Source organism: Pan paniscus, chromosome 16 (assembly GCF_029289425.2).
Source record: "Pan paniscus chromosome 16, NHGRI_mPanPan1-v2.0_pri, whole genome shotgun sequence".
Taxonomy (NCBI): domain Eukaryota; kingdom Metazoa; phylum Chordata; class Mammalia; order Primates; family Hominidae; genus Pan; species Pan paniscus.
Window position 1 is genome coordinate 58586505 of NC_073265.2, and position 16147 is coordinate 58602651.

The 16147-nt window shown below is 44.8% G+C and overlaps 1 protein-coding gene and 1 non-coding gene across 3 annotated transcripts in view; one reads left to right on the plus strand and one right to left on the minus strand.

The window, feature by feature from the left end:
• Positions 1-16147, plus strand: part of PAQR5 (progestin and adipoQ receptor family member 5) — a 107144-nt gene that overhangs the window by 24627 nt on the left and 66370 nt on the right. For both annotated transcript variants that reach the window (XM_034939025.3, XM_014341525.4), the window contains exon 2: positions 13377-13538. The gene's annotated coding sequence lies outside the window, so the exon portion shown is untranslated. The remainder of the gene's footprint in view (positions 1-13376; positions 13539-16147) is intronic.
• On the minus strand, positions 1334-1461 carry LOC112437348 (small nucleolar RNA SNORA77). The gene has a single exon (XR_003025971.1). It is a non-coding gene; the product is annotated as a small nucleolar RNA SNORA77 (small nucleolar RNA).

Below are 16147 nucleotides of genomic sequence, written 5' to 3' on the forward strand. Positions count from 1 at the left end.
CCTGTCGGTTACCACAGATCTGTACCATTTTTAATAGCCCCACGGTACAGTTTTGCATGGATGTGGCGGTAAGTTACCCACCAGTTCTGTTGCCAGAAATGTGGATTGTTTTCCATTTTTCTCTGCAATGTGCTAGGGAATATCATTCAGCTTTTTCAGATGTAATAATCGTCTAGCAGTAAATATTTAGAATAGCTGGGATAGCTAGGGCAAAAAAAAAAAAAAAAGAAAAAAGAAAAAAGGCTCAGTACACTCAGAGTCCTAAGCCAAGCTGGGAGGTCACCATGGCAACCCCCTGCCATCCTCACACAGGGAGTGCCCATTTGCCACGGCTCCAGCCCAGGAGGTGGGTCAGAGCTGGAGGAGAAACAGTCTGTTTTCAAGCAGTTTTATAAACCAAGGGCAGAAGGCACAGGAGAGAGCATTAATGCAGACCTGAGACAGCTTAAAATGCAGTGGTGATAATAGCTCTTTATTGAGTCCTTGTCATCTGGTAGATACCATGGGTTTTCATCCTCACCAGAGCCGTTGAAACTTTTATGATCCTGATTCAAGTGATTAGAAACTCAGAAACTAAGGAATCTGTCCAAGGGCACACAGTAAATGATGGAGCCAGGGTTTGAAATTAGGCTGCATTCACTCTTCAGCATTCTCCTTGCCACCACAATTGGAGTGGCCAGCCTCTGTCTCATCACCATCTCTGAGGCTCAGGTTCTCTTTTCCCAGTCCCACTAGAGCATTCATTCCCACCCCATTCCTATGCAGCACACACCAATTCTTCATCTGGCCTCTGTTTTCTGGGCTCCACTCTGGCAGACAGGTCCTCGAATGGCACGCCCTCTTCCTACCTCCATGGCCCTGTCCTGCTATACCCTCAGCTCTCCCCCATAGCTGTGGCACTCCTATTGACTCTTCAAGACTTATCCCAAGCTTCATTTCTTTTTTTTTTTTTTTCCTGAGGTAGAGTCTTGCTCTGTTGCCCAGGCTGGAGTGCAGTGGGGCAATCTCAGCACATTGCAATCTCTGCCTCCCAGGCTCAAGTGATTCTCCTGCTTCAGCCTCCCAAGTAGCTGGGACTGCAGGTGCCCGCCACCATGCCTGGCTAATGTTTGTATTTTTAGTAGAGACAGGGTTTTGCCATGTTGGCCAGGCTGGTCTCGAACTCCTGACCTCAGGTGATCCACTCAGCTCAGCCTCCCAGTGTGCTGGGCTTACAGGCGTGAGCCACCGCACCTGGCCCCGAGCTTCATTTCTTCAAGAAGTCTCCCCTGACTCCCTAGCATAATGCCGTCCTCTGTGTTCCCCTAGAGGCATAACCACTATTTTTTAAGCACTGTCTATCCCCAGGCAGCTGCGTCGCCCTTATAGGTCAGGCAGCCACAGCACCCTGGAATGTTTGTTTCTCTTGCAGAGGGAACGAGCACCCACCTGGGCCTGCAGCCAGGTGCACAGTGAGTCTGCAATAACCACTGCTTTACTATTAGATGTGCCGCGTGGCAATTGTTAGTGCAGATCTACACTAGAATGTGAGCTCTTAAGGGATAGAACTGTTGTGTCTGCTTCTTCATCCCCATATATTTCCTACCAGAGCTTTGGACATATAGTAGGTATTCAGGAAATGTGTGCTGAATGAATGAATGAATGAATGAATGAATGATCAAGCATATTCCTGCCCACTCTCCACTTCTGCTACCAGCCCCAGGGCAGGTGCAAACTCGGAACTACATTAACCCAAGCAGCCTACCAAGTTCGCTGCCTCTCACCTGGCTGGTTCCTGACCACTCCCCAAACACGTGACCCCTCCTGTCTCCTTAAGCCTCATCTACCTCTCCACCCACCACAGTTTCTACTCACAGCCATCTGCCCGGGAAGCTAAGGTTCTGGGTGAACCCTTATCATCACCTCTACCACATCATCCCATGAACCTGGCTTTTTCTTCTCCCTTGGGCTCCCCTGTCTGTGTTCCTCTCCTTGGTGGGACCTCAGGTATTCCCTGGGGCTTTGAAAGTCACTTTTCTCTCCCTCTGAAATGTATCTGTAGCCTCAACTTCTCCTCCAAGATGCAGTCACATTTTTTTTTAACGGCAAATACATGCAAATCAAACTCAACTTGTCTGAAAACTGTCCTGGTTTTCCTTACTTTCTTCATCATTTCCCATTGATGTCATCATTTTCCAGTGCCTGGGAAATGGTGCTCCAAAGACGCCAGCGAAATGTGCCTGTTTCTCTGTGATCAGACACCTGACTTATCACCAGGGCCCCAAACTCCCCAAAGCTCCCAGCCAAGCCTGGCAGGAGTAGTGAGGCCTCAGCAAACCTAAGGGTGAGTACCCATGTGAAGAAGCTGTGTTTCCTGGGCTGCAGCCCGTTCTTTCCATGTGCAGATTCAGCCCAGGGCTGTTAGATCTTCAGATTTATCAAAAGAAACTGGGAGCGGGGTTTTTATTTTGACAGCTCTTTGTCTTTCTTTTTTTTTTTTTGAGATACACTCTCACTCTGTTGCACAGTCTGGAGTGCAATGGCATAATCTTGGCTCACTGCAATCTCTGCCTCCCAGGCTCAAGCAATTCTCCCTGCCTCAGACTCCTGATTAGCTGAGATTACAGGTGCCCGCCACCACATCTGTCTAATTTTTGTATTTTTAGTAGAGACGGGGTTTTGCCATGTTGGCCAGGCTGGTCTCAAACTCCTGACCTCAGGTGATCTGCCTGCCTCGGCCTCCCAAAGTTCTGGGATTACAGGCGTGAGCCACCGCACCTGGCCTTTTGTTTTCTTAATAGACTTTATGTTTTAGAGCAGATGTAGGTTTATAGAAAAATTGTGCAGAAGGTAGTTTCCATTCCCTCCCTCCCCACCCCCCTGTTATTAACATCTTGCATTAGTGTGTATGATGAACAAACATGGATGCATTGTTATTAAGTATTGTCCCTCCTTCACATTAGGCCTCATGCTTTATGTTGTGCATTCTATGGACTTTGACAAATGCTTAATGTCATGTTTCCACCATTACAGTATCATGCTGGGTTTTTTTTTTTAGATGAGGTGTTGCTCTGTTGCCTGGGCTTGAGTGCAGTGGCAGTAACATGGCTCACTGCAACCTCGACCTCAGGCTCATGTGATTCTCCTGCCTCAGCCTCCCTAGTAGCTGGGGCTACAGGCTCGCGCCACCACACTTGGCTAATTTCTTTATTATTATTATTATTTTTTGTAGAGATAGAGTCTCACTATGTTGCCCAGGCTGGTCTTGAACTCCTGGACTCAAGTGATCTTCCCGCCTCAGCCTCCCAAAGTGCTTACAGGTGTAAGCCACTGCGCCCACCACATGCGGATTGTTTTGTAAACACTTTAGGCATCAGAAGTCTCTGCTTTCTACGCTCTTTCATCCTAGTGTGCCCCTCCTTCTCATTGTATCTACCCCACAGTATTCAGCTCTTTCCCCCTCTCTCCACTCCTTAGAGCTTCCTGTCCCTACACATGGTCAACCTTTCATTTGTGTCATCTTTCTACCAAACTCTAAGCTCCTGGAGGCATTTGGAGGTTTAATTTAGAAGTCTCAGTCTCCCCAGTGCCTAGGGTGCTTTTGAGATTCACTAACATTCACCTGTAGGCATATTAAGCAAGTGCCTGCAGGTGTGTTGGCTCTGAGGCTTCCAGGAAGACGCTTTTAGGTCCTGTTGACAACAGAGAAAGTGAGAGTATGTGGCAAGGGATGAAGACTTGGGCACATCTCCAGTGGCAGTGGCTGCAGGGAGGAGAGAGGAGGTTTTCCAGCAAGAACAGTTTTAGAGAGAGGAGAGGTGAGAGGACAAACAGCTTTGAGTGGGAGGATGCTTGAATCCTTGGGAGCTGCCCCATAGAATGCCCAAGTTGGGATCTCAGACTCCCAGGGCCCTCACCTACCAGAGTCAAGCGATTCTCCTGCCTTAGCCTCCCGAGTAGTTGGGATTACAGGCTCCTGCCACCACACCCGGCTAATTTTTTTGTATTTTTAGTAGAGACAGGGTTTCACCATGTTGGCCAGGCTGGTCTCAAATTCCTGACCTCAGGTGATCTGCCAGCCTCAGCCTCCCAAAGTGCTGGGATTACAGGTGTGAGCCACCACACCCAGCCAAGTCTCTTCTTCTGTAATGAAAATAGATCCAGGTCCTGTCTTTCAGGAATCTAAATTGTGGCTACCAAAATGACAACACTTGAAAGGATCAGAGAATGATATAAATCAAGCTAATAATCATAATGACCTTTGATTGAGCTGTTTGCTGCCAGCCACGCTCTATGCAAAGAACCTTATGTACATTATTTCATTTAATCTTCATGCAGTTTATAAGCTAAGGACAGAGAGGCTGAGAAGGCTAAGACCAAGGCTGAGAAAGTTAAGCAACATGTTCAAGGGCACCAGTTAATGAATAGAGAAGCCAAGTCTGAAAGCCAGATCAGTGTGACCCTGAAGTCTGGTCTCAGCCATTTCCCTACAGCTAGAGGGTTCAGGGAGGAGGAGGGCAGCAGGAGAGGAGTCGCTGGAGCCCGTGTCCCTCCTGGAGGAGGCTGACTGTGTGCTGGGCCCGAAAGGCTGCCAGGGAAGTGGCCAGCTAGAGGGTATTTGAGGCTTGGGGGCAGGCCTGCAGCCTGGCCAGCCTGGAAAGACTCCCAGGGAGTTGCTTGGGATGGGGGTGGGGGTGGCCATTATTCCAGCCTGTGCTTACCCTGAGTGGCCCACAGTGACATGGATGGCAACCCCTCCTTAGGGCCCTGCCAGGTTCCCGTTGCCTTTCCCTCTGTCACCCATCCCCCTGGGTCTGCAGATGAGATCCAGGCCCATTGCCTCTGGTGTGGGCTGGTTGCCTTGGGTGCGGACTTTACCCAAGTCAGAGGGCAAGGCCAGTGCAGCCTGCAGAGCCGCTTCTCCCTGGATCACGCCTGCTGAGGGAATGCCTCTCCCAGCCACCGGACCAGTTTCCAGTTTCCAGGGTGGGGCAGCCAGGCAGAAACAGGTTTCTGTGAAGTGACACTCCCTTCATTCACTGACTGGTAGCATGACTCTGTCCCACCACTTGGAGCCACGCCAACAAATCCTGCCCTGGAATGGGGATTCCGTCTGGACGCCAGGTTACCCTGGGAATGCGGCTTCGCCCTTGTTCACCAGGCACTGCAAGGGGCTGGTGGTTCTGAACCTTTCCTGGCTCACAGATGCCACTGAAACTGTTGAAACTTTGTTGAAAGCCATAGCCCTTGTCCCCAGTGACACACACACACACATATGCACTCACTCACACATAATTTAACCTATAATTTGATAAACTCCCTGAGGCCCATCCATGGATTGTCATGGACCTCAGGTTAAAAACCCCCATCCTTGAATATAGAGAGTAGATTGGTGGTTATCAGAGGCTGGGAAGGAGGTGGGGGATGAAGGGGAGAAAAAAAAGAATATAAATGTATTTACAATCACTGAACTAGATGGTAAATTATATATGTATATTTTACCTAAATTTATTTTTTCTTTCTTTTTTTTTTTTTTTTTGGAGAGAGAGCCTTGCTCTGTCACCTCACTCTGTCTGATTGTTACCAGTGCAGTGGTGCAATCTCGGCTCACTGCAACCTCTGCCTCCCAGGTTCAAGCAATTCTTGTGCCTCAGTTTCCTGAGTGGCTGGGACTACAGGTGTATGCCACCATCCCCGGCTAATATTTTGTATTTTAGTAGAGACAGGGTTTCATCATGTTGTCCAGGCTGGTCTTGAACTCCTGAGCTCAGGCAATCTGCCTGCCTTGGCCTCCCAAGGTGCTAGGAGTATAGGAATGAACCACTGCAAACAGCCTCAATTTTTGGTTTTTAAATCATCCTAAAAGTTTTCGCCGCTGATGGCTCACTCTCCTGAACGTGTTCTTTGTAGTAATAGTAGCCGTAATAGTAGCCATAGTGGTAAATACCACTGGCATTGATTCAGGGTTTTGTAGTTAATAAAGTTTGTTCACATCTATTATTATTTCATTTTAGCTCCCCCATAGCCCTGGCCAGGTAGGTATTAATGTTTTTATTTCACAGATGACAAAAATGAAAGTCATTTGGAACAAGCCCAGCCAAATTCATACCTAGGAGATGGTAGAGAGAAGACCTGACCTTGGTCACCCAAAATCCCAAGCTCTATGTGCCTCTCCCCATCTTCATAGAACATTCTCCAAGCTTAGGCAGTCCAGGGTACTTGTTACAATACACCAGGGAATGTTAGTGAAACCACCTGTGCAAAATTGTGACTGAGACAGTGAAAGAGATCTAACTTAACTGACTCCATCTTGCTTCTAACCCCAAGCTATCTTTGTTCATTCCTGGGCATAGGCTGAACTTACTTTGGGAGAAACTTGGTTTGTAGTTTATAGTTTAAACAAAAATGGTAACAGCTCTTTCCCAAAGGAGACCTCCTTCTTGCCTGGGGACTAGATTAACATTAGCCACAGGATTAGAAATTATGGTTTAGGAGTCCTGCAGTTGGAGGCTACAAGATTCTGACCCTCTCCAGACTGCTCTTAAGATCAGTGCTTGGGATATTTTGCAGACCCTGCACTCGATGGATCACCACCCAGATCAATGAACTGGCTCCTCTGATCTTGTGGCCCCCTCCCAGGAACTGAGTCAGTGCAAGAAGACAACTTCAACTCCCTATGATTTCATCCCTGACCAGCACTCCTGGCTCATTGGTTACCCACCCCCCAACCACCAACCAAGTTATCCTTAAAAACTCTGCTCCAGGAATGATTGGGGAGACTTATTTGAGTAATGATAAAACTCCAGTCTCCCACACAGCAGACTCTGCGTGAATTACTCTTTCTCTATTGCAATTCCCCTGTCTTGATGAATCAGCTTTGTCTAGGCAGCAGGCAAGGTGAACCCCTTGGGCACTTACAAATTTGGTGGCTCATCCAGGATTGCCCTTGTGGCTACCTGCCCATGGTTCAGTGGCCCCACTCCAGTGATGGATCCAGAAGCCAGCCCAAGCAGCCACCTAGTTCTCTTGGACTGGGGGCTGACTCAGGGACTCTCTGTACTGGTGGGGCACTGCCAACCCAGTGTACATTGATCTAATTGCAATGGAGAAATAGTCCTGGGGCAATGTTCCTTAACTGTAGCCCTATCACAGGGTGTCTGTATAGCCTATGATGGGGTGTCTGTCTGTAGCCCCATTGTGGGGTGTCTGGATTGGTGAGTAACCTAGGTGCTGCCAATGCCTCCTTCCTTCTCGCCACTGGTTCTGTAGCCCTATGGTGTGGTGTCTGTAACTCCACCATGGGGTGTCTTGTGTCTGTAGCCCCATTGCAGGGTGTCTGTTCAGCTCCTGCGGGGTCTCAGTTGGCTCTTTCTAACTAGTAAGAAGAGTCTTGGTTTGAGAGACTTATCCTCAATCAGGAAGATTTCGAGGCAGTTTCTCAGACGGAGAATAGGAGGATAGTTTGGAAGGGATACTCTTGGAGTTCTTGGTTAGGGATCTGATTTAGAAGGCCTTCTGTCTATCTCGTCTTTGTGTGTGTCTGTGTATGTGGAAGGGATCTCAGGAGAGGTTGCTAATGGAAGTCCAGCAGGTCTAACTCAGAGATCCCTCCTTATTTGCCTGGTTACATTTGGTAAGCCCTAAAGAAAGCTCAACAGGCCTGTCTCTCGGGGTGACTATCTGGTCTTCGCCTTGCCCAGAGACTCCATTGTGAATTACCATTTGGAGGTCATCCCTCCCCTCCCCACTTGGAGTGGATCAGAAACAGGGAGCAACGGGAAATAGTTTGAGCTTTACCAGACTTATATTGGGTGCTGAATGAGGTGACTAACGTCTGTTCTGTTGTGTATATTTTGCTGGGATGGAAAATGTTAATTTGGTTCCCCATGCGACCTGTTGGTTAGCATCTTGCAAATTGAGAATCTTGCCTATGGTTCCATAAAACAGTAAAGTGGCTTATTTTTTCTCTTGTAAGTGGCTTGAACCTCACAGCTATAGCACAAGCGAGCAGGATCATCAGAAGCCCCTCCTTCTTCTGGAAGCTGCAGAGAAAGAGAACCCAGAAGCCGGGTATGCCAGCAAAAAGGGAGAGAAATTCTTACCAGCGAAGATTCTGGTCTCTCTTTCTCTGTCTGGGTAAAACAGTAAACTATTGGTCTCCTCTGCAAGGGTTTGATTAATAGAAAAAAGGATTTGTGAGACTAGTCTTAGGCGGTAGCAAATCTACTGTACTTTGTGCTAAGAATTTGTCTTTCTTTGTTCTGTAATAGAGAGAGGGGTATCACAGGATAGAATGTGGGTTTAGGACCCTATAAGCCCGCTTTTCAAGCCAGCTTGGCAGGCTGGTCAGTTACAAACCTTGCTACAGGCTCCTGAAACCAATACTGGACGAGATTTCTCCGTCTTGCTTTGTGTCCTTAAGAGCTTAACCTTTTGACCATGTGGGGATACTTTCTCTTGGTTTCTGCCATCCAGAGGACAGGAATTTTGGGGTTCATGTCGTAGTCCTAAAATTTTTTTCTTGAGCAGTTAAAAGCCTGTGCAAGCTTGAAATTGGCTTCTCTAGGCTCCTTCTGGGGAGAGCAATAGAAACTGCTCAATGCTGTAACTCAGTAGCTGAGGCTTTGCTTTTTGACAGTGGCAGCCTGAGTTTTAGTCTTGGCTTCTGGAATGATTCCTTTCTGAGTTTTATTTATGAAACTTTGCCATTTATTGAGGTTCCCCACCCCACCCCCACCCCAGCCAACCCATGGATAGCTTCTGATTTCCTGTCTTGAGTTTTCCTTTCTCTAAACTACCCTGGGGGAGATTCTAAATCTTGTAAAAAAAGAAAAAAAAAAAGAAAAAAAAAAGAAACTGCTTACCTCCTCCTTGAGACATGAATGTGTCCATGGTTAAGTTATAACCTTAGCTAAAACTTATTAATTTCATGTGGGAAGTTAACTGTGGTAGAATTTAAAAGCCAAAAATACTGGTCGCTTAGTGTTAAAGTCAGGTAATAAAAAATTTAAAAGGATATTTTTTAAAGAGTGCTATGGTTAAAAGTCAGCTTAATTAAAAGTGGATAAACAAGCAATAGGTATATTTAAAAGGCCTTTATGTTTTTCTCTTTTTGGAACTTGTTTTTTTCCTGGGAAAAGGTTTTTTCTTCTCAGTTGACTGAATTATTTTTTTCCATTTTTTTTTGTCTTGCCAATCTTAATACACACATGAGAGGCCCTACGATAACTTCTGGTAGCCTGGGACTCCTTGGGAAAAACAGAGGAGGCACCACGGACCCCGTTTTGGAAAAAAGGCTCTGTTTTCCTCATGAAACCCCAGGAATTAAAAGCGGATAGATCCCTTTCAGAATCAAAGGCTCTGTTCTGTTTTTCATTGTGTTATCTGACAGTTTTGATTTTTAGGGGTATCAGAAATTACTTATTATGAGAGAGCTTTGGTGTGTAATAACTAGGTAGGAAATATACTTTAGGGAGTGGCTAATAGTAGTTGTGGAGGGATACTTGACTCTGCACACTTGGATCAGAGACGCATGCTCTCGGCCACCTGGAAGATAAGGAGACATCCCCACCCCCGACTGGGAGATGAGACTCCTGTGAGAGATGGGCCGATTACAAAATGAGCTGATTGGCTTTGGGTTGCCTTGAATGGAATGCAGGGTAGAAGCACTGCACGGTCTTCTCCCACAGTATTGCCCTCCTGTTGGGGATCCAGGATCCAGTATAAAATGGCACCCTTAATTTTGGGGATCTGTCTTTGCCTTCAGCTGCTTATTTGCTGCTTATTTGGCTCTAGAAATGCATGCTTTCCCGGCCCTGTTCCTCCAAGGGCTCCACCCTAAAGCCAGTCACCCAGTTAAGAAACTGGCAAATGAAAAATCTTACAAGTGCTGAATCTTCTGTCTGTCTGTATTCATATGTGTTGTGTTGTGTGTGTGTGTGTGTGTGTGTGTGTGATGTTTGTATAAAAGAGCTCTGGTTAATTGGCTTAGAAATATAAGCATTTAAATCAAATATTTTATCAGAAAAATAGAAACCGTAATACCTTTTTGTTCACATGACTTTAGTAGTCTTTTGGAAATAAAGACGGTTTTTTTGTTTTTTCTTTGAGATGGAGTCTCGCTCTCTCACCAGACTGGAGGCAGTGGCGCAGTCTTGGCTCACTGCAACCTCCACCTCCCAGGTTCAAGTGATTCTCCTGCCTCAGCCTCCCAAGTTGCTGGGGCTACAGGTGCCCGCCACCACGCCCGGCTAATTTTTTTGTATTTTTAGTAGAGATGGGGTTTCACCATGTTAGCCAGGATGGTCTCGAGCTCTTGACCTCGTGATCCACCCACCTCGGCCTTCCAAAGTGCTGGGATAACAGGCATGAGCCACTGCACCCGACCTGGGAAATAAAGACAGTTTTAAAGATTATTGGTAAAATAAAATGTCTTGAAAATGTAGACATTTGGTCTAAAATAAGGTCAGGTATCAGATTTGCTAAATGCTTTAAGGTCAAACTGTTTCTTTGACTTTTGAGAATTGTTCAATTTCCCTACTTTGGAGCATTAGATGATAGGTAAGGCCTGGGGACATGTGGAGAGCCATGCCCGCCAGCTATGCTAAGAGTCAGACCTTATCTTCATTTCTGATTGATGTCCTAGGCTCCACCCCAGTACATAATTAAAATCGCTTACTTACCAGGTTTTTCACTAAAAATAAAAGTTGCTAAGATTTAACATTGTAATATGTAGTTGAGACCACTGGAGAATGCGTTTTACATACTAGGTGTGTAGGGAATGTGTTTTTGGTAAAAGATGATCAGAAGGCATGGGAATATGGCTTTTGTTAAAGGGAATGTAATTTTGTCTACTTCAGAGGGTTTTAAAGATTGTCTTAACCTAAAAGAGTAATGGAACAAAACTGAAGGTTTAAGCAAAGGGAAAGGGGTTTGTAAAGGGTTGATCTTGTAAAAAATTCTGTGGGTATAAACAAGTTGGCTAAGATTTAAAAGAAATTGGCTGGGCACGGTGGCTCACGCCTGTAATCCCAGCATTTTGGGAGGCTGAGGAGTGGGGATCCCTTGAGGTCAGGAATTCAAGACCAGCCTGGCCAACATGGTGAAACCCCAACTCTACTGAAAAAATACAAAAATTAGCAGGGCCTGTGGCAGGTGCCTGTAATCCCAGCTACTCAGAAGGCTGAGGCAGGAGAATCGCTTGAACCCAGGAGGTGGAGGTTGTAGTGAGTCAAGACTGTGCTCAAGCATGGGCAACAGAGTGAGACCATGTCTCAAAAAAAAAAAAGATTTAAAAGAAATTTTAGCTTTTTTTTTTTTTTTTGAAATGGAGTTTTGCTCTTGTTGCCCAGGCTGGAGTGCAATGGCATTATCTCGGCTCACCACAACCTCTGCCTCCTGGGTTCAAGTGATTCTCCTGCCTCAGCTGCCCAAGTAGCTGGGATTACAGGCATGAACCACCACACCTGGCTAATTTTTTATTTGTAGTAGAGAAGGGGTTTCTCCATGTTGGTCAGGCTGGTCTCGAACTCCCCACCTCAGGTGATCCGCCCGCCTCGGCCTCCCAAAGTGCTAGGATTACAGGTGTGAGCCACCGCATCCAGTTTTTTTTTTGTTTTTTTTTTGAGACAGAGTCTCACTCTGTCGCCCAGGCTGGTGTGCAGTGGCACGATCTTGGCTCACTGCAACCTCTGCCTCCCAGGTTCAAGCCATTCTCCTTACCTCAGCCTCCCGAGTAGCTGGGATTACAGATGCATGCCACCCTTAGGTTAAAACATTAAAATCATACTGATGTGGGGCCAGAATCTGGGCCTGTGTGTCCGAATAACAGGGTTTTCTTAGAAAACTAATCTGCTGTTGGATGGAAAATTGTAAAGAGTTCTAAAAAGTCTATAAAAATCTTACCTTATGGTCAGACTAATTATAACTGGATAGAGATATAAAATTTTATTTAAAAAACTAGTTTTAACATTAAAGATGCACTAATGCAAGCCTGAAATTTGGTTTTCTCTTTTGAAGCCGATTTTTATGTAATGTTAAAAGATAATGAAAGTGGTTTTGTTTTCTCCTTTGGGTAAATGGCAGGAAAAAAAAGGAGGAGAGAGAAAAGAGACAGATTCAGGTGGCTTCATGCTATCTTCATTGAGCCTTGTTTGGAAAGCTAAGTCTCCTCTATCAGAGTAAAGGCTTTCTTTTTTAGAAAAATTTTTTGGAGTTATCATTTTGGCTAAGTGAATGACTTATGGTGACCTGGGATTCTATTTTGTGATATCCAGTGTTTTAAACCTTTGATATTTGACAAACTTTCCAAAATCAAATTATAAATTATGTCTCTTTCTAACCTAATATTTTAGATATTAGGTCCTCTAAAGTCCAAAAATGACATTTGGCTTATTTGACATAAAAATCATACAGGAAGCATTGTCAAGTATGAAATGGTGTTTGGCTTTCTTTGGGCTATGTTTGTGTAAATGTATTATTGGCATATGTTCCAAAATTATGTAAAACTCCTAAAATTCTAATATGACTTTGTATATGTTAGCAGTAATAATTATAATTATGTTAAATGGCTGTGTGCCACAGAGGTAACAAATCTCTTTGTCGATCGTGTCTTTAACTGTGGCTACCCTATAATGTTTTTGTCATCCACAGATGATTGTTGTCTCATTTTGGTCCTCCTAAAAGTTGGTTTTATAATCAGCTGTAAAATTTAACAGGTGCTCTTAAATGCAGATTTCTGCTTAATAACTCTGGAGATTGTGACTTTAGAATAGACAAAAAACTTTCAAAAGAAAGAGAGAATGGTGTTTGGTTTTCTTTGGACTGTATTTGTATAAATATGTTATTAGTATGTGTTCCAAAAATTATGGGAAACTTCTATAATTCTGATATGATTTAGTGTACATTATTAATAATTATAATTGTTATGTAAAATTGTTGTATGCCACAGAAGTGGAAGAACCAAAATTCCTAGTCAATTGTAGCTTTAATAGTGGCTATAGACTTTTGTCATCCACAGACATTTTGTCCTGCTTTTGTCCTTTTCAAAAGGCAATTTATAATCAGATACAAGACTCTGAGTGCAGGTCTCAGATAACTTTAAAAATTGTACTATTGGAATAGAGGAAAAAAGGAAACTTCTAGGACTCTTATGGAGAGCTGGTATGTTAAACATTGCTAATCCTTTTGTTTTCAGAGTAAAGATTACTTATTTCTTTAGAGCTATTTGCAAGTTTTAACAAGTGAGTAAAATATACTCCTGTGGAAAATTTTGGAGCATATTTGTTTCTCTCTACCTGACTGCTCTAGAATTTGGAAACCATTTGTGTGTATTCTCAATTTATGGCAGTATAGTTAATTACATAAGTGCAATAAGAATCTGTTTTCTTTTGTCACAGGACACCATTGGAGAAACTGGTCATTTTACCAAGGATTTGACTGGAATGGCATGCTTCCTTTAAAGAATGGAAGTTGACTTTTAGAGCCAATTAAAGCCCTTTGGGAAATCTGGCCTCATACCTTGTCCACACAGAGTTCCTGTACAAGGTTCCTGACCTGTGGTAAGTAAACAGCATCACTTTCTAACAGGCCCAGGAACCCCAAGTTATCTTGGGACCTCAAGAGGAGAGGATTTTGCTCAACTCATAGGTATTTGAGGGTACAAACCCATGGCTGGGCTCAGCTTTTAAAAACTTTTATCTGAGATTCTTCATGGAACAGAGTGCTATCAAAGCCAATTTAAAAAGCCTAAGTGAAAAATAATTATTCTTGCTGCACTTTATGCAAATAATCAGGCCAAGTAGAGTAAGACTAAAATTTATTTTGTAAACTGTAAATCAGTTCTATCATGACTTGCTTTTAAAAAAATGGGGACTGAAATCCCAGCACTTTGGGAGGCCCAGGTGGGTGGATTGCTTGAGGTTGGGAGTTCAAGACCAGCCTGGACAACATGGTGAAACCCTGTCTCTATTAAAAAAATACAAAAATTAGCCGGGTGTAGTGGTGTGCACCTGTGGTCCCAGTTACTTGGGAAGCTGAGGCACGAGAATTGCTTGAACCCAGGAGGCAGAGGCTGCAGCGAGCTGAGATTACACCACTGCACTCCAGCCTGGGTGACAGAGCAAGACTCTGTCTCAAAACAAACAAACAAACAAAAAAACCAGAAACAACAACAACAACAACAAAAAGATTGTTGTGGGAGGACTAAGGCTACCAGGTACCCAGACGGATGCATGTCTGGACAAGAAGCCCCTCCTAATGTAACTGCCCAAGGGGTTCACCTTGTCCACTGCCTAGTGGCAAAATTATGCTCCAAAAGAAAACTATAGTATACTGTTGTTAGCTGTTCTTGAGGTTTTTTCCTGCAGTTTAGACTAAATTCTAAATTCCTTGTGGGTTAGAAGTCCCCAAGCTAATGCTTTCAAATCTTTGCTTTTAAAATTGGGAATTGTACTCCTAATTGTAGAACTCGTAATGTACCTTTTAGTAGGCTGTTCACTTAAACACTGTAGTAAAACTATAGATGAGAGCACTAATGTTTTTCCCACACAAGCCTTGGAAGCCAAGCCAGGCCTGCATGAGTACACTCAGACAGTTAGAAAGCGGTTCCACTCTTCTCACCTTGGGGTTCACTCCCATTCCCACAATGTCCCTTGTCAGCAGGAAGAAGCCAGAGCGATTGACAGCCTTTTCCTATCTTCATAGCCTACACTTTAAGATTAAGGTGTTACAAAATCCAAAGGGAGGGATTGAGACCGCCTTTGCAAAATTATGACGGAGACAATCAAAGAGATCGAACTTAACTGACTCCATCTTACTTCTAACCTCCAAGCTGTCTTTTTCATTTCTGGGCATAGGCTGATCTAACTCTGGGAGAAACTTACTTTGTAGTTTATAGTTTAAACAAAAATGGTAACAGCCCTTTCCCAAAGCAGACCTCCTTCTTGCCTGGGGACTAGACTAACATTAGCCAAAGGATTAGAAATTATGATTTAGGAATCTTGCAGTTGGAGGCCTCAAGATTCTGACCCTCCCTAGACTGCTCCTGAGATCAGTGCTTGGGATATTTTGCAGGCCCTGCACTTGATGGATTAGCAGGCACCACTCAGATCAGTAATTTGTCTCCTCTGATCTTGTGGGCCCCACCCAGGAACTGAGTCAGCGCAAGAAGACAGGTTCGACTCCCTATGATTTCATCCCTGACCAATCAACACTGCTGGCCCACTGGCTACCCCTGCCCCCCACCCACCAAGTTATCCTTAAAAACTCTGCTCCTCAAATGCTCAGGGAGACTGATTTGAGTAATAATAAAACTCCGGTCTCCTGCACAGTTGGCTCTGTGTGAATTACTCTTTCTCTGTTAAAATTCCCCTGTCTTGACGAATTGGCTCTGTCTAGGCGTGGACAAGGTGAACCCCTTGGGCAGTTACATTAGGAGGGGCTTCTTGTCCAGACATGCCTCTGTCTGGGTACCTGGCGGCCTTAGTCCCCCTACAACAATCTTTTTGTCGTTGTTGTTTTTTCTGGGTCTTTTTGGTTTTGTTTTTGTTTTTGAGACAGAGTCTTGTTCTGTCACCCAGGCTGGAGTACAGTGGTGCAATCTCAGCTCACTGCAGCCTCTGCCTCCCAGGTTCAAGCAATTCTCATGCCTCAGCTTCCCAAGTAACTGGGACCACAGGTGCACACCACCATGCCTGGCAATTTTTGTATTTTTTATTACAGACAGGGTTTCACCATGTTGTCCAGGCTGATCTTGAACTCCTGACCTCAAGTGATCCACTCACCTGGGCCTCCCAAAGTGCTGGGATTACAGGCATGAGCCATTGAGCCCGGCCCCTCCACAATCTTTAGAATGTACCAGAGCATGTGTGACTCTAGGTGGAAAAAAATCCATGGCTCTTCGTAATCAATACAGGTGACCTGTGACATTAACACCTTTCTTTTTTTGGGACGGAGTTTCGCTCTTGTTGCCCAGGCTGGAGTGCAATGGCACAATCTTGGCTCACCGCAACCTCTGCCTCCCGGGTTCAAGCGATTCTTCTACCTCAGCCTCCTGAGTAGCTGGGATTACAGGCATGTGCCACCACGCCCGGCTAATTTTGTATTTGTAGTAGAGATGGGGTTTCTCCATGTTGGTCAGGCTGGTCTCAAACTTCCGACCTCAGGTGAT